The sequence below is a fragment of the Salmo salar genome, chromosome ssa25 (genome assembly GCF_905237065.1).
Source record: "Salmo salar chromosome ssa25, Ssal_v3.1, whole genome shotgun sequence".
Lineage (NCBI taxonomy): Eukaryota > Metazoa > Chordata > Actinopteri > Salmoniformes > Salmonidae > Salmo > Salmo salar.
This window is the reverse complement of record NC_059466.1, coordinates 13,923,315-13,945,964: the sequence shown is the minus strand read 5'-3', so window position 1 is coordinate 13,945,964 and position 22,650 is coordinate 13,923,315. Positions and strand designations below refer to the sequence as shown.

The following is a 22,650-nucleotide window of genomic DNA, read 5'->3' as shown; positions in this document are numbered from 1 at the left end:
TATGTATATACTGCATCTTATACCATCAATTGTAGTCTTTTGTCTGTAATTTTGTTATGTGTCGGCTAATGGGGATCCTAATAAATCAAATCAGTAATCCACATCCCACCCTTGAACTAGTCATTCTTGAAGGCTTAGTCTAGAGGACACATTTGTGGGTAACCAAGCTTTGTCCACCCTCTAGCTACAAGGAGTCCCTGAGGCCTGTGTTAATGGTGCATCTTCTTAATTACCCTCTATAATTCAGACCCAATTGATTGGTGATATTGATTGATTAATTAAAATGAGGAGGGCTGTGGTAAAAAGATCATTCATTTAGCAGCTCCAATAGCTCCATTAGCTGAGCTTTACTGGAGCTTGAGGCGAACCACTGCCACACAAAACCCACCCCTTGCTGATTGGACCACCTGTCAGTTGTCTTGGCACCATTGTCCAGACAATAGACACAGAGGGAATATGGCCATTTGTATACTGTAGGGCTCATCCTAAATTGACTTGAATAACAGATGTAAATCATGCACTGGTAGGAGATTTCCAAGCAACATTAGACACTAGGATTCAACTCGTAACTAAACACAACGTGGATAATCAACATTTCTTCTGAGGAAATATTCCATTAATGACAATAATTAGACGCCGTAATTGCCCGTGGAATTTGAATATTGCTTTCAATGTTCTTCAAAATCCCTTTGCAAATATTGAATGTGGTGACCTTTTATCATCCTCTCTAGGATGAATTGATTACACTGAATTAAAATATTCATACCTTAAAGGTCAAAGTTATTCATCAAAGTGTCATTGCTAGGCTTGAGTGACACACTAAGTGAGGCACTGGGGTTGATTTGTACTGAGACTTACAAACAGGCCTCACGGAGAAACAAAATATAAAGTGGTATCAATTTAAAAATATTTATATTTGTAGGACTACTGTATATCATTTTGAAAAGTTACCACACATAAATATAAATCCTCATCTGTAGACTTTGAAAAAAAAAAGCGGTCAGTGAGGGGTCAAACAAAGATTATGATTTGATTATGATTTGTTCCAGGAGATTCACAGTATTTCGCTGAAAACGAATGTATATCAATTCTTCCTTTTCCAGTGGACTAAAGAGCTACTTGCAGAAACAGGACAATCAGAGCTCATTGCAGGTAGTATAGATCACAAGCTAAAAAGTATTTGATGTTGTGATTTAATGCTAATAGTTCCTCATTTGAACAAACTCCAACATGATCCTCAGGCAGAATTTTTATTCAGACTTGAGAGAATTATCAGACCAGGGCTAATTCATCACAGACTAATTAGTCAGACTCTTCAACACAAACACTGAGCATGATTATGTGGTTCTTTTTTTCCCAATACAAATAATGAATGTGCTATCACTTAATTGCTAAATAGTCACAAATTAATTGTCAAAGACCTTAAGGCTTAGGCAGACCATTGGTATATGAATTAGCAATGTAATTTATTATTATTGACACTAGGACTAACTACATTAACTCAGCATGTTAATTAAAGACCATTGCACATTTTAAGGAATTTCAAAGACCCCTAGTAGAAAACGCTCACCAAATAGCCTTTAACTCAATAATATGGATTACATGTTTCAAGATGGTATAATTGTGTGCAATGGGAGCAGGTCTGGTCAATGCCTAGTGGTAATTGCATTGCACTACCAAGTGAAGGGGAATGATGCATCTTGAATTTACACTGATGCCAGCATTATGAGAAACCTTTCCACTCTGTTGCATGGGTGCAATAGTGTCACGATTTGAAGGTCATCTCTGCATAAGCATCTGTTCTTGGCCCATACTATACACTGTTCATCATCAGGCGATACTAAATCCTATTAGAAGGTAGATAACCCAAAGTCTAAGTTTGACTTAATAAATTAATAATTAAGAATAGATACAGCCGATATTGTCCTCTCGTCCAAATCTTTAATTGACACTGATTACAGACATGCTCTGTAATTGCTATACATGGTTTCATTTCCAACCCATGACAGCATCTCACTCGTCTTTTACCAAATGTAAAATCTCAATGTATTGATGCATGCGTCTCTATGGGATATTAGTATTCTAAACTCCTTATATGTAGGAGAAAAGAACACATGGAATATTCTGTAACAAAACAGTGTTTCTGACCTGATTAAGATGTTTCCATGGTTGACAGCATTGACATGCAATGCACAACAGCATTCACAGATACAGCTGAAGTCGGAAATGTACATACACTTAGGTTGGGACATCATTTGAGTCAATTGAAGGTGTACCTGTGGATGTATTTCAAGGCCTACCTTCAAATTCAGTGCCTCTTTGCTTGACATCATTGGAAAATCAAAAGAAATCAGCCAAATTGGAGACCTCCACAAGTCTGGTTCATCCTTGGGAGCAATTTCCAAATGCCTGAAGGTAAGTTCATCTGTACAAACAATAGCACGCAAGTATAAACACCATGGGACCACGCAGCCATCATACCGCTCAGGAAGGAGACGCGTTCTGTCTCCTACAGATGACTGTACTTTGGTGCGAAAAGTGCAAATCAATCCCAGAACAACAGCAAAGGACCTTGTGAAGATGCTGGAGGAAACAGGTACAAAAGTATCTATATCCACAGTAAAACGAGTCCTAAATCGACATAACCTGAAAGAGCGCTCAGCAAGGAAGAAGCCACTGCTCCAAAACTGCCATAAAAAAGCCAGACTACGGTTTGCAAATGCACATGGGGACAAAGATTGTACTTTTTGGAGAAATGTCCTCTGGTCTGATGAAACAAAAATAGAACTGTTTGGCCATAATGACCATTGTTATGTTTGGAGGAAAAAGGGGGAGGCTTGCAAGCCGAAGAACACTATCCCAACCATGAAGCACGGGGGTGGCAGCATCATGTTGTGGGGGTGCTTTGCTGCAGGAGGGACTGGTGCACTTCACAAAATAGATGGCATCATGAGGAGAGGGAAATTATGTGGATATATTGAAGCAACATCTCAAGACATCATTCAGGAAGTTAAAGACTGGTCGCAAATGGGTCTTCCAAATGGACAATGACCCCAAGCATACTTCCAAAGTTGTGGCAAAATAGCTTAAGGACAATAAAGTCAAGGTATTGGAGTGGCCATCGCAAAGCCCTGACCTCAATCCTATAGAAAATTTGTGGGCAGAACGGAAAAAGCGTGTGTGAGCAAGGAGGCCTACAAACCTGACTCAGTTACACCAGCTCTGTTAGGAGGAATGGGCCAAAATTCACACAACTTATTGTGGGAAGCTTGTGGAAGGCTTGTTTAACTTGACCCAATTTAAAGGCAATACCACCAAATACCAATTGAGTGTATGTAAACTTCTGACCCACTGGGAATGTGATGAAAGAAATAAAAGCTGAAATAAATCACTCTACTATTATTCTGACATTTCACATTCTTAAAATAAAGTGGTGATCCTAACTGAACTAAAACAGAGATTTTTTACTCTGATTAAATGTCAGGAATTGTGAAAAACTGAGTTTAAATGTATTTGGCTAAGGTGTATGTAAACTTCCGACTTCCACTGTATGTACATCAAATCCACTCATCAGTGTTTATATTTATTCACTTATCAATGGATTTGACAATCCAGCTCAAGAGAATTCTAACGACTTAAGATGGATCTGTCAAAGGTTATGTGTTTGCTCATGTCCTCATGAGGCCTGTCATCAATCTGTCCTCCCACATAAAAAATATAATCATCAAGAGTTCCTGTGATGTTGTGCATTTCAACATACATGCATTCGGGAAAGTATTCAGACCCCTTGATTCTTTCCTTATTTAGTTACGTTGATTCAATAGTTTTTTCCCCTCATCAATCTACACACAATACCACATAATGACAAAGCAAAAACAGTTTTTGTAAAAGTTTTTGCAAATTACAACATTTAAAAAGATAAATGTCACATTTACATATGTATTCAGACTCTACTCAGTACTTTGTTGAAGCACCTTTGGCAGCGATTACAGCTTTGAGTCTTCTTGGCTATGATGCTAAATGCTTGGCACACCTGTACTTGGGGAGTTTCTCCCATTATTCTCTGCAGATCCTCTCAAGCTCTGTCAGGTTTACACAGCTATTTTGTTGTCATGTTGGAAGGTAAACCTTCGCCCCAGTCTGAGGTCCTGAGCACGCTGGAGCAGGTTTTCATCAAGGATCTCTCTGTACTTTGCTCAATTCATCTTTCCCTCGATCCTGACTAATCTCCCAGTCCCTGCCGCTGAAAAACATCCCCACAGTATGATGTTGCCAACACCATGCTTCACCTTGGGGATGGTGCTCAGTTTGCACCAGACGTGATGCTTGGCATTCAGAACAAAAAAGTTCAATCATGGTTTCATCAGACCAGAGAATCTTCCTTTTAGATGCCTTTTGGAAAACTCCAAGCTGGCAGTCATGTGCCTTTTACTGAGGAGTGGCTTCTGTCTGGCCACCACTATAGAGGCCTGATTGGTGGAGTGCTGCAGAGATGGTTGTCCACACTGTGCCCTCAGGCCCTACTGCACCACTACCACATATCTACAGTACTAAACCCATGTGTATGTATAGTGCATATGTTTGTGTGTGTGTGTGTGTGTGTGTGTGTGTGTGTGTGTGTGTGTGTGTGTGTGTGTGTGTGTGTGTGTGTGGTATGCATGTGTCTGTGCCAATGTTTATGTTGCTTCACAGTCCCTGCTGTTCCATAAGGTCTTTTTTTAATATTTTTTTTAAAATCTAATCTTAGTTACTTGATGTGGAATAGAGTTCCATGTAGTCATGGCTCTATGTAGTACTGTGTGCCTCACATAGTCTGTTCTGGACTTGGGGACTGTGAAGAGACCTCTTGTGGCATGTCTTGTGGGGTATGCATGGGTGTCCGAGCTGTGTGCCAGTAGTTTAGACAGACAGCTCGGTGCATTCAACATGTCAATACCTCTCATAAATAAAAGTAGAGATGAAGTCAATCTCTCCTCCACTTTAAGCCAGGAGAGATTGACATGCATATTATTAATATTAGCTCTCGGTGTACATCCAAGGGCCAGCCGTGCCGCCCTGTTCTGAGCCAATTGCAATTTTCCTTTTTTTGTGGCACCTGACCACACGACTGAACAGTAGTCAAGGTGCGACAAAACTCGGGCCTGTAGGACCTTCCTTGTTGATAGTGTTGTTAGGAAGGCAGAGCATCGCATTATTATAGACAGACTTCTCCCCATCTTAGCTACTACTGCACCAATATGTTTTGACCATGACAGTTTACAATCTAGGGTTACTCCAAGCAGTTTAGTCATCTCAACTTTCTCAATTTCCACATTATTTATTACAAGATTTAGTTAAGGTTTAGGGTTTAGTGAGTGTTTTGTTCCAAATACAATGCTTTTAGTTGTAGAAATATTTAGGGCTAACTTATTCCTTGCCACCCACTCTGAAACTAACTGTAGCTCTTTGAGTGTAGGAGTCATTTCAGTCGCTGTAGTAGGTGACGTGTAAAGTGTTGAGTCATCCGCATACATAGACACTCTAGCTTTACTCAAAGTTAGTGGCATGTCGTTAGTAAAAATTGAAAAAAGTAAGGGGCTTAAACAGCTACCCTGGGGAATTCCTGATTCTAACTGTATTATATTGGAGAGGCTTCCATTAAAGAACACCCTCTGTATCAGAAACTCTTTATCCACATCATAGCAGGGGGTGTAAAGCCATAACACACAAGTGTTTCCAGCAGCAGACTATGATCGATAATGTCAAAAGCTGCACTGAAGTCTAACAAGACAACCCCCACAATCATTTTATCATCAATTTCTCTCAGTCGATCATCAGTCAGTTGTGTAAGTGCTGTGCTTGTTGAGTGTCGTTCCCTATAAGCATGCTGAAATTCTGTTGTCAATTGGTTTACTGTGAAATAGCATTGTATCTGGTCAAACACAATTTTTTTCCAGAAGTTTACTAAGGGTTGGTAACAAGCTGATTGGTCGGCTATTTGAGGCAGTAAAAGGGGGCTTTACCATTCTTGGGTAGCGGAATGACTTTAGCTTCCCTCCAGGCCTGAGGACACACACTTTCTAGTCGGCTTAAATTGAAGATGTGGCAATATCGTCTGCTATTATCCTCAGTAATTTTCTATCCAGATTGTCAGACCCTGGTGGCTTGTCATTGTTGATAGACAACAATTATTTTTTCACCTCTTCCACACGGACTTTACAGAATTCAAAAGTACAATTCTTGTCTTTCATAATTTGGTCCGATATACTTGGATGTGTAGTGCCAGTGTTTGTTGCTGTCATGTCATCCCTAAGTTTGCTTATCTTGCCAATGAAAAAGTCATTAAAGTAGTTTGCAATATCAGAGGGCTTTGTGATGAATGAGCCATCTGATTCAATAAATAAAGGAGCCGAGTTGACTTTTTTTCCCAAAATGTCATTTAAGGTGCCCCAAAGCTTTTTACTATCATTCTTTATATCATTTATCTTTGTTTCATAGTGTAGTTTATTTTTTATTTTTATTTAGTTTAGTCACATGATTTGTTAATTTGCAGTACGTTTGCCAATCAGTTGGGCTGACAATTTTTCAATTCCTCATCAATCCAAGGGGATTTAACAGTTTTTACAGAACCTGTTGCCATATTACTTCAACAGTATTTAACATTAGATCGTCTCTAAGCTTTACAGGAATGTGGTTCTGAATATAGGCCACAACACCGCCTCTGTTGGCATTTCTGTCTTTTCGGTAGATGTTATAAACATGTATTGCTACTACCGTATCATCAAAGGTATTATCTAAGTGAGTTTCAGAGATAGTCAGAATATGAATGTCATCTGTTACAAGCAAGTTATTGACTTCATGGACCTTGTTTCTTAGGCTACATATGTTAATATGGCCTATTTTTAGCACTTTTCTGGGTAGCTTGATTTTTTTTAATGCTTTACTAGGAAGTTTATCAGAGGTAGACTTACTCATGTTATTTACATTGGAGCTGATAGTGCAGGGTGAGCTGCATAAAGTGGTCTTCCTACTATTGCAGACCGCCTCAGTGCTAACAGTGTAACTCTGGTTTATAGGCTCATGATTACTGCTTACAATAGCTGTAGGATAAACAGATGTATTCGGTGCAATTAGGGGTACATAAATGTATTATTTACATTGTGTTTGCTAATGCCCCTAAGATCATGTACATTTGATGCAGCATTATGACGTCTCATTGTCACAATGGTAGGGATTAACCTGTTGGGGCTAGGGGGCAGTATTTTCACGGCTGGATAAAAAAACGTACCCGATTTAATCTGGTTACTAATCCTACCCAGTAACTAGAATATGCATATACTTATTATATATGGATAGAAAACACCCTAAAGTTTCTAAAACTGTTTGAATGGTGTCTGTGAGTATAACAGAACTCATTTGGCAGGCAAAAACCTGAGACATTTTCTGACAGGAAGTGGATACCTGATGTGTTGAATTACCTTTAAGCCTATGCCATTGAAACACACAGGGGTTGATTCATGTTTTGGCACTTCCTATTGCTTCCACTAGATGTCACCAGCCTTTACAAAGTGTTTTGAGTCTTTTACTGTGAGATCTGACCGAACAAGAGCCATGGAACGGTGATGGCCGATTAGACTCTGGCGCGAGTTCATGTTGGGTACCCTCGTTCCAATACGTTATAAAAGAGAATGCATTCGTCCACCTTGAATATTATTCATGTTCTGGTTAAAAAGGCACTAATGATTTATGCTATACAACGTTTGACATGTTTGAACGAACGTAAATATATTTTTTCCCCTCGTTCATGACGAGAAGTCCGGCTGGCTTAGATCATGTGCTAACAACACGGAGCTTTTTGGATATAAATGATGAGCTTTTTTGAACAAAACTACATTCGTTATGGACCTGGGATTCCTGGAAGTGACATCTGATGAAGAGAATCAAAGGTAATGGATTATTTACATAGTATTTTTGATTTTAGATCTCTCCAACATGGCCGTTTGTCTGTATAGCAAAGCATATTTTTCTGGGCGCAGTGCTCAGATTATTGCAAAGTGTGATTTCCCAGTAAGGTTATTTTTAAATCTGGCAAGTTGATTGCGTTCAAGAGATGTAAATCTATAATTCTTTAAATGACAATATAATATTTTACCAATGTTTTCTAATTTTAATTATTTAATTTGTGGTGCTGACTTGACTGCCGGTTATTGGAGGGAAACGATTTCCTCAACATCAATGCCATAGTAAAACGCTGTTTTTGGATATAAATATGAACTTGATAGAACTAAAAATGCATGCATTGTCTAACATAATGTCCTAGGAGTGTCATCTGATGGAGATTGTAAAATGTTAGTGCATCATTTTAGCTGGTTTTATGGTTTTGGTGACCCTGTCTTTGAATTGACAAAACATTACACACAGCTATTGTCAATGTACTCTCCTAACATAATCTAACTTTATGCTTTCGCCGTAAAACCTTTTTGAAATCGGACAACGTGGTTAGATTAAGGAGATGTTTATCTTTCAAAGGGTGTAAGATAGTTGTATGTTTGAAAAATTTGAATTTTGACATTTATTTGGTTTCAAATTTGCCGCTCTTGAAATGCACCTGCTGTTGATAGGGTGCACCACGGGTGGCACGCTAGCGTCCCACATAGCCCCAAGAAGTTAACTGAGCTGGTCTTGGATCATTTACCAGTCTTTGTTTCAACGCAGCCTTGAAATGCGTGGACAGAGTTCAGGAGCCAAGATGATTTGGATGTACTCCGTCATTCCTGTAGAGTATCTTCTGTTTCCAGAAGGTGTCAAAGTTATCAATAAAAGTGACTACAGCAGAGCTACAGTAGTCTTTTAGCCTGATGTGTAATGCCAGCAGTCTGCTGAATCTTTCACACCCGTGGCCCAACGGTGGTACTGGACCTGAAATTATTGGCAATTTTTTGGAGTCTTTAATGCTAAAATCAGTTCTTTAAAATCGATTTTCAAATGTTCCGAGCTAGCCCTCCTGATGTCGTTTGACCCCACATGGGTCAACTGTGTGTCAGCTGGTAGAACAGTTGGAAGCAGCCTTGTTATGTACTGTACTCGTGCTCCTGGGTAGTACAGGGTTTTTGCCTTGGGGACCGAGATGTTTCTCACTATGCCTATGATGACAGCTGGTGATGTTGAATGGGCCGGTCTCTCAGGCAGCCTCACGGTCTGGTGAGGCTGGGAGCTCCCTCCGGAGAGGGAGACAGAGCCGAGGACGAAGATGCAGGTACCTCCGGATCCAATCTTGATTGGGAAGCCACCAAGGACGAAGGCGCCGGAACCTCTGGATCCAGGGCGGCAAAGCTGTTTCTGGTCTGTGTCAGTTCCGGGTTCAACATCTCCATGGAGACCCCTTTTGCCAGAGGATGCCTTCTTCGACTTCCACGGCGAATGACGTACCTCGATGGCTGGTTGGTTGGTTGGAAAAGAGCTCCATTCTCCAGGGAAGGGGGAGACCCCTTCGGGGATGGAACCCTGCCTAGCACCGGCCAGTCGGCTATGGAGAGCCGACAGGCAGCGAAACTTCCACCAGACCAGAGCGGCATCTGGCTACTGAGGTGGAAGAACGAATAGGTGGGAGTGGGTTCCCCAGTAGCTTATGTAGGTTTTCTATTTGCTTGCTAAGAGTAGCTACTTCGCTCCTGTAGTCCTCTGCAAGCAAGCAGTTGTTACATTGAAAGTCAGCACATTCCACATTGTCCCAGAACAAAGCAAAGTAAACACAGCTCCTGCAACGCTGGAAACGTTCAATAGCGGCCTCCATTTGAGACCGCCGAGCCAGCTAGGCTAGCTGGGCTTTTGCGTCTCTCCCCCTATACGGAATCTGGCAGGATCCCGGGACAGATAGCAGCGCTCACAGTAATTTAGCTCAACAGAGCCGCAGGATTCAAAATAAAATAAAAGTATATAAAAATACTGCCATCAAAAAAAACTGTCAGCTTTTAAACCGAGGTCTTTAGTCCAGGTTTCGGCGTTCGACAGTGTTCAACAACGACAAACATTTTGGCCGGGTGGCCAGCTGTAGGAAGAGTCTTGGTGGTTCCAAACTTCTTCCATTTAAGAATGATGGAGGCCACTGTGTTCCTAGGGACTGTCAATGCTGCAGACATGTTTTGGTACCCTTCCCCAGATCTGTGACTCAACACAATCCTGTCTCGGAGCTCTACGGGCAATTCCTTCGACCTCATGGCTGAGTTTTTGCTCTGACATGCACTGTCAACTGTGGGACTTCAAATAGACAGGTGTGTGCCTTTCCAAATCATGTCTAATCAATTGCATTTACCACAGGTGGACTCCAATCAAGTTGAAGAAACACCTCAAGAATGATCAAATGGAAACAGGATGCACCTGAGCTCAATTTCGAGTCTCATAGCAAAGGGTCTGAATACTTATGTAAATAAGGTATTTCTGTTAAATTTTTTATGGAACAAAATGTGGAAAAAGTAAAGGGGTCTGAATACTTTCCGAATGTCATCTGATTGCCATGAGACTGAGCTGTTTGTATGAATAAAAGGAAAATACATGCTTTGACCATATGAGACAATACTGATCATTTTGTTAGTTGTAAGACATCAGCTGTAAATTATGTTGTTATCCAACAACTCGGCATTTGCGCCAGGACACATTTCAGTATTTAACTTTGCCAAAAGCATGACTTATTCTGCAGATATGCAGATTCTGCTTATAGTTAATGACTACTGAAATGGAACTGCAGTTTAATTACAGTGGGATATTCCTCATATTTACTGTCCACACTTGTGTCAGTGATGAGTCCAATTGAGTGTAAGCTTCCTCTAACCGCTGATTGGAGAACGTGCAAGAGAAGAGGTTGCAGAAGTCCATAAATAAAGCCCCCCAAAAATCATATTCAACCAGCACTGTGGTATTAAGCAAAAGCACATTTCCCTTGAATTCCCTTGAAGCAGTAAACCATTGAATTCACAAATGGAGATTACACACAATTAACAGTGTTGGCACTTTTCTTAAAAATTATAATTTGGTACCTTGTGTGCATTCTTTTGATGTCAGGTTCCTGGCTGGTTTGCTCTAAGACCTCTCAGATACAGAACAGGATTGCGCTCAGACGCAACGCATTTTTCTCAGCTCCAGATCTAGATTGAGAGAGGGTGGCAATGTGAAAACAGCGCCGCTTTTCTCTCAGCATCACATCACTAAGTAAATAGCAAGCTGCTAGATCATTCACCAGGGTGGATGTTTACACAAAGCCTACTCAAGGACCTGTCAGAGTTGAGGAGAGGACTTGTTGGAGACCAAACAGCAGCAGCACAAGAATGCTGTAGAGTAGGTACAGAGCCCTACAATCATCCTGTCAAACAGAGCGGGAGAGAGAGCGAGAGAGACGGAAAGAGAACGAGAAAGAGAAAAAGAAAGAGAGAGCAGAGCATTGGTAATCCTGGTGAGCAGTTTGTTGGGTGAGCCCAGAGAGCTGCTATGTCATTGCAGCCCTGGCTGTCACCACTGGGTGAAAAGGTGTAGGAGGACAATGTCTGTGTTAACTGAGAGGAATTATTCTATTCACACTCCAAGGCAGCAGCAGAGCATAATCAGTCTGAGCCCCGCCGAATCACAGTCCCCTTTAGCCCTGTTAAAATAGCTGATGGTGTTTGATTTGCAAATCCCCAAAAGGCCAATAGCAATCTAAGGCCTATAGCCATAGGTGGCCTATCACACTCAAACCCTCAGTGCGAATGTGACAGCTGGCTAATAGTCGTATATATCTTCAATGAACCATACGCCCCAGGTCAGGGGTAAATTGACCAATCACGCAGTGATCACCTCTCACTTTTCAGAAGTGTACACCCCGGACCATTTGTGAAACTAAATCCATATTACTCAATTCCAGTGGTGACACACTGGTGCTTACTGCTTAGTGCTAACCAGTAAATTTCCCCCAGTTTAACAAAACATTGTATTTGTATTTGTGGGGTTCAATGTTACTAATAACCTGGAACCTTATTATTTCTCTGCTAAGAGGCTAGTCTTCATTCACGGAACTCTCCCTTCCTATACACACTGCTGGACAAGGCTTAAATGGAAATAAGTCAACAGGTTCTTTAGCCAATTAGGTACTCAAGTCCAAATCAGCTTCTCTTTAGTGTTCCAGCAATTATTTGCTGAACACTAAATTAGATTTGGTATTCAGGAAACTCTTAATTGCACTTAGGCTAAGCTGATAGCCAGGGTTTGATCAGCACCATCAGGTCACCTGTCCTCGACACGCCACACCCCTAACCCAATGACCCCCCTGACCTCCAGTGACCCTGGATGACCTGGTGTCTCAGGAGCAGGAATGACTCTCTAGTTTTCTGCACTAATAAGAGAACTGCAGTAGTACATAAGCACTGGGGCATTGATGCCACTCACCCCACCACTGACTGGCCTGCACAGTCGTATCTGAGTGCTCATTAAGCCTGGACAGATAGAGAGAGAGCTTCAGGGAACCTGGCATGGTCTTCCTTCTCCAGTGTGGTCAAACAACACAGTGGAGATAGCAAATCCCCTCCGAGATAAACACCTTAACACTCACTCAACATTAGATGTGAACGCACATCACCAGTTCTACCCATCACAGACGTGCCCCTATGCACACATGCTTCTATACAACGTTATGAATATTCCAAGTATGTGAAGATGGATGGATGGACCATGCCCTGGACCCAGTTTCAGTTCGCCTCTGCTTTGGAGCGACTCCCCCTCTGAATCTTCCCTGCAGTGCACCGGAGCGTGTTTTGGCATGATACACCTCAACATCAACCATGAAATGAAAAAGGGGCCCCTCTTTTGCTAGAGATGTGACCCTAAATTTCCATGTGATGTATTTCCCTACCAGGATAATATCTCACCACAGAAGTTCCTTGATTGAAAGTGCATTTTTAACCTACACAGCAAATTTGCGATTATATGTGACCATATCAAAGTGTTAAACTAACACTTTTCAAAGTGTTGATGAACTAACACCCCAAGAGTGTTGGGTCCTTAACACCATCCCACTGAGCACAAACTGGTTCAATCAAGGTTGCTTCAACGTCATTTGTCAACGTATTGTAACATGGAATCTACGTGGAAAATACATTGAATTTTTAAAAAGTAATTAACTGTTGTTTTGAGGGTACAGTGCATTCGGAAAGTATTCACCCTTTCACTTTCCCACATTTTGTTACGTTAGTCTTATTCTGAAATGGATTAAAAACATTTTTTCCCATCAATCTACACACAATACCCCATAATGACAAAGCAAAACAGGTTTAAGAAATTTTTGCAAATGTATAAAAGGAAATATCACATTTACAGAAGCATTCAGACACTTTACACTTTACTCAGTACTTTGTTGAAGCACCTTTGGCAGCAATTACAGCCACAAGTCTTCTTGGGTATGACGCTACAAGCTTGGCACACCTGTATTTGAGGTTTTCCTCTCATTCTTCTCTGCAGATCCTCTCAAGCTCTGTCAGGTTGGATAGGGAGCATCGCTGCACAGCTATTTTCAGGTATCTCCAGAGATGTTCAATCAAGTCTGGGCTCTGGCTGGACCACTCAAGGACATTCAGAGACATGATATTTATTGATTTTATTTAAACAATCCAAAAGGGGTAGGCAAGAGAATGGTAGTGGACAAGCAAAAGGTCAAAACCAGTTCAGAGTCCAGGAGGTACAGAGTGGCAGGCAGGTTCGAGGTCAGGGCAGGCAGATCGGTCATGCAGGCGGGTACGCAGTCCAGAAAACAGGCAAGGGTCAAAAACCGGGAGGACTAGCAAAAGAGAATATAAACAGGAATACGAGAAAAACGCTGGTTGACTTGAAAAACATACAAGACGAACTGGCACAGAGAGACAGGAAACACAGGGATATATACTAGAGGTCGACCGATTAATCGGAATGGCCGATTAATTAGGGCCGATTTCAGGTTTTCATAACAATCGGTATTTTTGGCCACTGATTTGACGATTTAAAAAAATATATATTTTTTTACACCTTTATTTAACTAGGCAAGTCAGATTAAGAACACATTCTTATTTTCAATGACGGCCTAGGAACGGGGGTTAACTGCCTTGTTCAGGGGGGATTCGGGATTCGTTTTTGCAACCTTCCGGTTACTAGTCCAATGCTCTAACCACCTGCCTTACATTGCACTCCATGAGGAGCCTGCATGGCAGGCTGACAACCTGTTACGTGAGGGCAGCAAGAAGCCAAGGTAAGTTGCTAGCTAGCATTAAACTTATCTTATAAAAAACGATCAATCTTAACATAATCACTAGTTAACTACACATGGTTGATGATATTACTAGTTTATCTAACGTGTCCTGCGTTGCATATAATCGATGTGGTGCCTGTTAATTTCTCATCGAATCACAGCCTACTTCGACAAACGAGTGATGATTTAACAAGCGCATTTGCGAAAAAAGCACTGTCGTTGCACCAATGTACCTAACCATAAACATCAATGCCTTTTATTAAAATCAATACACAAGTATATATTTTTAAACCTGCATATTTAGTTAATATTGCCTGCTAACATGAATTTGTGTCACTTCTCTTGCGTTCCGTGCAAGCAGTCAGGGTATATACAGCAGTTTGGGCTGCCTGGCTCATTGCGAACTGTGTGAAGTCCATTTATTCCTAACAAAGGCCGCAATTAATTGACCAGAATTGTACATAATTATGACATAACATTGAAGGTTGTGCAATGTAACAGGAATATTTAGATTTAGGGATGCCATCCGTTAGATAAAATACGGAACCAAGAGCCCTTGGTTCTCTATGGTGTTTAGGTCAGAGCATGATTAGGGGGGTGTTCTAGTCATTGTATTTCTATGTTGGTGAGTTGTATGGTTCCCAATTAGAGGCAGCTGGTAATCGTTGCCTCTAATTGGGGATCATATTTAGGTAGCCTTTTTCCCACCTGTGTTTTGTGGGATATTGTTTTGTTTAGTGCATTGTGTGCTACGAACCGCACATTCATTTTGGTCTTTGTTGTTTTGTTAAGTTTCACTTTGAAATAAAATACGTGGAACTATACGCACGCTGCGCTTTGGTCCCGTCCTTTTGAAGAACGTGACAGAATATCCCACCACACAAGGACCAAGCAGCATGTTCATGAGGTAAAGGAGTTTTGGACATGGAAGGAGATCATGGGAGGACACGAGACCCTTCCTTGGCGGGAGTCGCAGAGGGCGCAGGAAGGACAGCGATGACGCCGGGGACCGCGGCCACAGAAACCCCAAGATTTTTGGGGGGGGCACGAGGGGTGGTCGACTGAGCAGTGGGGAGTGCCAGAGCCCGCCTGGGAGTCGATGGAACAGTGTAAGAAAGGATACCGGAGAGAGGGGTTAGCTAGAAGTATGCGGCAACGCAGGCGTTTGGAGGAGCGTGTCATCAGTCCGGTGAAACCTGTGCTGGCTCCATGCACCAGGCCTCCAGTGCGCCTCCCCAGTCCGGTATGTCCTGTGCCTGATCCCCACACTCGTCCTGAAGAGCCAGGGATCGTCAGGGAGGCAATGGAGAAGTTGGGAGAGAGAGATGAGAGAGATGTTGGTCAGGTGTGTTCTGCACAACATTCGACCTGAAGATCCTGTCTGCAGTCTGGTGCGTCATGGGCCAGCTCCCCGCACCCTCCCGGAAGTGCGTGTCACCAATCCGGTAACACCTGTGCCGGATCCACGCATCAGGCTTCCAGTGCGCCTTCCCAGTCCGGTATGTCCTGTGCCTACTCCCCACACTCGCCCTGAAGTGCGTGTCACCAGTCCGGTGCCACCTGTGCCAGCTCCACGCATCAGGCCTCCAGTGCGCCTCCCCAGTCCGGTACGTCCTGTGCCAGCTCCCTGCACTCGCTCTGAAGAGCGTGTCACCAGTCCGGTGCAACCTGTGCCGGCTCCACGCATCAGGTCTCCAGTGCGCCTCCCTAGTCCGGTACGTCCTGTGCCTGCTCTCCGCACTCGCTCTGAAGTGCGTGTCACCAATCCGGTGCCACCTGTGCCGGCTCCACGCACTAGGCCTCCAGTGCGCCTCCCCAGCCCGGTACGTCCTGTGCCGGCTCCACGAACTAAGCCTCAAGTGCACCTCTACAGCCCGGAACCTCCAGCAACGGTTTACAGTCCGGAGCTTCCAGCGACGGTTCACGGTCCGGAGCTTCCAGCGATGGTTCACGGTCCGGAGCTTCCAGCGACGGTTCACGGTCCGGAGCTTCCAGCGACAGTTCACGGTCCAGAGCTTCCAGCGACGGTTCACGGTCCAGAGCTTCCAGCAACGGTTCGCGGTCCGTAGCTTCCAGTTTAAGAAAGTACATATTAAACCAATTCTTTCCCATGGGGCGGGACATTTTGATCTTATTTGTTTTGTCTAAGCTATATATTTCTCTCTCCACACCTTTTAAAAGGTTTTGTAAAACAGCCGAAGTGTTGGAACAGCAACCCTGGTGCAAAAAGAGATCTCCTGGAAAAGCCTAACATATTGAATACAGTACCAGTCAAAAGTTTGGGCACACCTACTCATTCCAGGGCTTTTCTTTATTTGTACTATTTTCTACAATGTAGAATAATAGTGAAGACATCAAAACTATGAAATAACACATATGGAATCATGTAGTAACAAAAAATGTGTTAAACAATTCAAAATATATTTTATATTTGAGACTTCAAATAGCCACCTTTTGCCTTGATGACAGCTTTGCACATCCTTGGCATTCTCCCAACCAGCTTCATGAGGTAGTCACCTGGAATGCATTTCAATTAACAAGTGTGCCTTGTTAAAAGTTAACATGTGGAATTTCTTTCCTTCTTAAGGCGTTTGAGCCAATCAGTTGTGTTGTGACAAGGTAGGGGCGTTATACAGAAGATAGCCCTATTTGGTAAAAGACCAAGTACATATTATGGCAAGAACAGCTCAAATTAGCAAAGAGAAACGACAGTCCATCATTACCTTTAAGACATGAAGGTCAGTCAATGCGGAAAATTTCATTAGAGTTAACTGCACCTCAGATTGCAGCCCAAATAAATGCTTCACAGAGTTCAAGTAACAGATACATCTCAACATCACCTGTTCAGAGGAGATTGCGTAAATCAGGCCTTCATGGTCGAATTGCTGCAAAGAAACCACTATTAAAGGACACCAATAAGAAGAAGAGACTTGCTTGTGCCAAGAAACACGAGCAATGGACATTTGACCAGTGGAAATCTGTACTTTCGCCTGATGAGTCTAAATTTGAGATTTTTGGTTCCAACCGCTGTGTCTTTGTGAGATGCAGAGTAGGTGAATTGATGATCTCCGCATGTGTGATTCCCACCGTGAAGCACGGAGGAGGAGTTGTGATGGTGTGGGGGGTGCTTTGCTGGTGACAATGTCTGTGATTTATTTAGAATTCAAGGCACACTTAATCAGCATGGCTACCACAGCTTTATGCAGTGATACGCCACCTCCAGGCTGTGTAAGGGCTATTTGACCAAAGAGAGTGCTGCATCCGATGATCTAGCCTCCACAATCACCCAACTTCAACACAATTGAGATGGTTAAGGATGAGTTGGATCACAGAGTGAAGGAAAAACAGCCTACAAGTGCCCAGTGTATGTGGGAACTCCTTTAACATTTTTTACATTTTACACTTTAAGACTGTTGGAAAAGCATTCCTCATGAAGCAGGTTGAGAGACTGCCAAGAGTCAAGGCAAAGGGTGGCTACATGATTCCATATATGTTATTTCATAGTTTTGATGTCTTCACTATCATTGTACAATGTAGAAAATAGTAAAAATAAAGAAAAACCCTTGAATGAGTAGGTGTTTCCAAACTTTTGACTGGTACTGTATATGAAACCTTTTTGATCTACTCAAAGATCCTCTATTAGCATGTTTTAACCACTCCAATCAGGTAAACTATCAGGTACTCAGAAAGAAGGTTTGATTTCACTATTACTGAAACATTACCCAGCTGGTAAGTGCAAAGATCCAGTCTATCTAAAAAACTGGAGGCCTCTTACACTTCAGTGTTGTGACGCAAAAATCCTAGCAAAATGCGTAGCACATAGAATTAATTAAAACTGTTTTGTCAGATATTATACATCCTGATCAGACAGTTTTTGTTTTACATGGACGATACTTTGGAGATAATATAAGACAACTATTTGAAACAATAGAACATTAGGAACATTAGGAAACAAGGTGTGGTATTCATAGCAGATTTTGAAACGTTTTCTGATAAAGTATGACATTTAGGAGAATCTCTTACACAATGGGTTAAAGTTATGTATAGTAACCCTAGGTGTAAAATAGTAAATAATGGCTACTTCTTAGAAAGTATTAAACTGTCAAGAGGAGGAAACAAGGTTTTCCACTGTCAGCATATCTATTTATTATGGCCATCGAAATGTTAGTTATTAAAATCAGATCCAACAATAATATAGAGGGGCTAGAAATCAATTTTCTCTTACATCTGCAATCTGGATCCCTGTACAACCTAAGAGAGGATCTAGATAATTTTTCTAACCTCTCTGGATTACACAGAGAAACATAAAGCACAGGCACACCAAAGTTTATGTTAAGTGGCAGGCCACAGCACAAAGAGACCCAAGTATGACTGTGTATCAGTACTTTTGTGTTCATTTAATGCAACGTCCATTGGGTATAATGATCACATGAAACACTGAGCTGCGATATACAGAAAGAAGCAAATCAAATTACGTGGGCTACTCTCCGCTCGCCTGCTGCCAAATCAAATGGGATTATTGAAATGTAAGGTACAATCTGCGGAGTCTCTCTGAGTATGATTAGATTCAAGACATATTTCTGAAGTTTCAAGATCAAATGTTGCTGCCTGTGAGTAATATCTGCAACATTTACTGTATAATGTGCTATTCAACACCGAGTAAAGGGATGAAAATATTATTCTTTGCAAAAAGCATTTAATCTATCCTACAGTCGGCATAACATGTGAGTCTTATGCGCCATACAGAACTATCAAACCATCCACTTCCGTACCCATTTGGAGTACCCACCCCGCCTCAGTAGGACCCAGACAGGGAACACCCATTGACATAGTCACATGGAGCTTCTATGAAGAACACCAAACCCCGAGGAGGAAATCTGACTTTCATCTGAACAGAACAAAAAAAGAGAATCTGCAAAAACAAATTATTGCTGCTGTACGTCTTTTTCCAATTGGAACCCAGCGTGCATACATTGAATAAAGGCCTATTGGCTGAATTGAATTGCTCTGACTAATGACACCTCAGGCAGACACCAGAGGGATAAATATTCCCTTTGTTTCCAATAGATTCACACCCTGCTCGTTCTCCCATTACCTCTTTCTACAGGGGCCTTCTTCCACTTCCATTAGCACCATACCTTGTCATAGTTAAGAGAAGAAAATACCATTTCTTCCTTGATGAAAACTCATTTGATCTCCCAAAACAAGTTATTTTCTGCTACTGCCAATTTGATTGCCCTGTGGTGCGGCCTCTTCGCCCCAATCTTCATCACTTTCCACCACTGCAGGACTGCCTTGTTCTCTGAGTCTCTCCCTCACCCGCCATCTCTTTCTCTCTCTCCGACTCTCTCTCCCTCTGATCCTTTCATCCACCCCCTGTCCAATATTGCCCTGGTCCAGGCATCAAGGCCTTCCACAAGACGCTCTTTAATTTTGGCCTGAAATGGGGGCTAATGGCGCTGGAAGATCCAGTGCATTTATCTCCGTCTCAGTCTTTGAAAATGCCTCGATGATCTATTGTTAAGGGGCCTGTGCTTTGTTTCGTTATCACCACTAATTGATGCAATTACTGGCCTACCTTGAGAGAATAGCTAAAATAGGAAAGTGTTATGGTGAGGGATAAACATTACACTACAGGGGCAGATAAACAACGTACACAAGCTGTTTACACACGCGGCTTTCTGATCTTCGGGTGAGTAGCTATGCTCTCGTGTGGTTAACACTGTGCAGTGATTGCATTCCACATGTTTTAGATTCGAAAATTCCAGCCTCACATGTGCCTTAAGATATTCTGTGGCCAGACCTGAAACGACACACCATTATTCTCCTCTACATTCTTCCGACTGCAAGTCTACAGTCTACCAAAACAAATCAATAGCAACTCCAGGTCCCAGCTAATACCAATCACGTTTTCTCATTAAACTAGTCTAACTGGAGAGCCGTTTACTCTTGCAGCCTGACAGGACTGATAGAGGTCTTTGTCTGAGTGTGGTCTAGCCAGCCACCCATCAATGAACACAAAGCAAAAGGTGCTGACGAGTTGAGCTTTTCTTCTCTTCTGTGTGAAATTGTCTCCGTAAGGCAGAGATATTGCAACACATATTCCGTGGACATAAATCATTCTGTTTCCTAATAATGTAAAAAGCTCAAGTAAAATTGGACAAATGATATACATTCCATTTAAATTCAACACAATTGCAATGCCACTATGGGGCTTTAAATAAACAACTGGAGGATGGCTTTTACTAGACACCTCACAAAACATCTCAAGACACAGCCACGGTTGACAAGTGGAAAATAAATGATTGACGAACACTGGAGAGGAGTGATCATGTGGTTCAGGGACATCTTTTCTTCCGTAACACCCCCGCTGGTCCTCATAGCAGCAATGAGTCTCTGTATTTAGGGCTCCCGAGTGGCGCAGCGGTCTAAGGCACTGCATCTCAGTGCAAGAGGCGTCACTACAGTCCATGGTTTGATTCCAGGTTGTATCACATCCAGTCGTGATTGGGAGCCCCATAGGGCGGCGCACAATTGGCCCAGCGTTGTCCGGGTTTGGCCTGGGTAGGCCGTCATTGTAAATAAGAATTTGTTCTTAACTGACTTGCCTAGTTAAATAAAGGTTACATTTAAAAATATATATACATATAAATTATACGTTTCAAGCAACGCTGACTGTGACAGCTCCCAGGCTGTAGGATATACATTCTGTATAGGTAACCACTTGAACAACTGATGTTGGCCTTAAAGCACATCATATGTTACCCAACCAAAACCCCTTTCATCCCCTCTGAGCCATGCCCAGTGGATCTTCTGCAAAGTCAGTCATAAGTCTCTCTATCGGCAACTCGCTGTAGCTGACTGCTACAGTGTCACCTTCAGAGGCCATTCAGCTGTGCCTGCTGTAGTGGTGATAAAGGTGGGCTCAGTGTAATCTGAAGGTGCTCTGTGTGATCACTGTCATATATCAACTGATGGAGATTGGCAGTGTTTTAGACCTCATCTCAGAGTAAAGAAAATGGCCCAATGCAATAGCTTGGTTGAAGTACTGTGTTGATGGTCTGACGGTCTACAAAGGGAACAAACAAGTTTACCAATAGGAATAGAGAGTAAACAATGAGTGAACCTGTGATTATAGAGTGCTCTTTAATGCTATTTGACAACGTGATTACATTCTCAGAGTGTCTTCATTTTCAGATGACCAATTTCGTTTTTGGAAAATTGTTCATTTTGTATTCTATGGAAGTGGTGTGTAAACAGTGCCCGATAAACTGAAAGGGTTTGTAGCACCCTCAAGCCTGCTGTTTGCACCCAAGTAGAGGTTAGGTGTCTGTTTTCAAATGTTTCAAACAAAGCCAACTGTCTCAAGCCTGCGTCATACAAATGCTGGTAGTTGGTAGAGAAATGTGGCAAGCCAAACGTAAGTTTGTAGTCAAAACATACTTTAGCTTAGTACAAGGCAAGAAAAGGAGGGACACAGGAGACAGAGATTCCAAATGTCATAGAGAGAACCAGTCCTGATCCCCTGTTCCTCATTGTGATTGGAGACGTATCTCTTGTGTGTGTGTCGTGCCTCTCGTCTCATCTCTCCTGGGTCCTGGACCTGAACTTGGACTTGGTAGCTGCTTACTGATCTGTTGTGAATCACTAGTTGTGTTACCCCAACACTTCCCAACTGCAACCCGCTGCAACCACCATTTGCTTTCTACAAAGACATACAATCAGAAACTGTGTTCAAACTGTTCAATGTCAAACTGGGTTCAACTGCCTAACTTCACAAAGACCACTAATCCCTTGTTGGGAACAGCGAGCAGGGAACCTATCTCATCTCAGCTGCCTAAGTCGGGCTCACAGAGCATCCAGAACAACAACAATTACAGCTTATGAATTTAAGTGATGCCTAACCTCACAAAGAAGAATTGAGAAGAGCAGCACAAAACGTCATGAGATGAGCTGAAGAAAAACTGTCCAAAAGAGGTAAAAATTGCATTATGGACGTTTCAAGGATATAATCGGCTTCAGTATTGAGTCAAAATACTCAGGTTGATGTGATGATGATTAATGGGTGAAGTTCATTGGTGCGTGCTGAGGCATGCTGTATAAAATATTTTGCTAAGGTCTGTGTAATGTCCTCCGAGTTTTTCCTCGGCTGGAAATATAGTGGCATGCAGTTTAAATTAAGGGACCAAACTCCACTGGGACCCCCCCCCCTCCTCTCAGATAGAGAGCTAATTTACTCTGTGACTTCACAAATTGCTCTTTTGCACTAGATGAGATTTTGCTTCTAAACTAATGGCAGCTTAATGATGTATGTTTCATTTATAAACATACACATCAATTCAGCCCAGATTTCATGAGGAGGTCAGAGAGAAGGGGCAGGAAATAGAATCTGCCATCCTAGAAGTTGTTTGTGTGAGGTCAAAATTAGA

At 42.2% G+C, this 22,650-nt stretch overlaps 1 protein-coding gene across 1 annotated transcript in view; it reads right to left on the bottom strand.

Moving 5' to 3' along the window:
- LOC106586201 (beta-1,3-galactosyltransferase 1) overlaps positions 1-22,650 on the bottom strand; it is a 119,908-nt gene that overhangs the window by 72,038 nt on the left and 25,220 nt on the right. Inside the window, exon 2 of the mRNA XM_014173207.2 lies at positions 11,013-11,120. The gene's annotated coding sequence lies outside the window, so the exon portion shown is untranslated. The remainder of the gene's footprint in view (positions 1-11,012; positions 11,121-22,650) is intronic.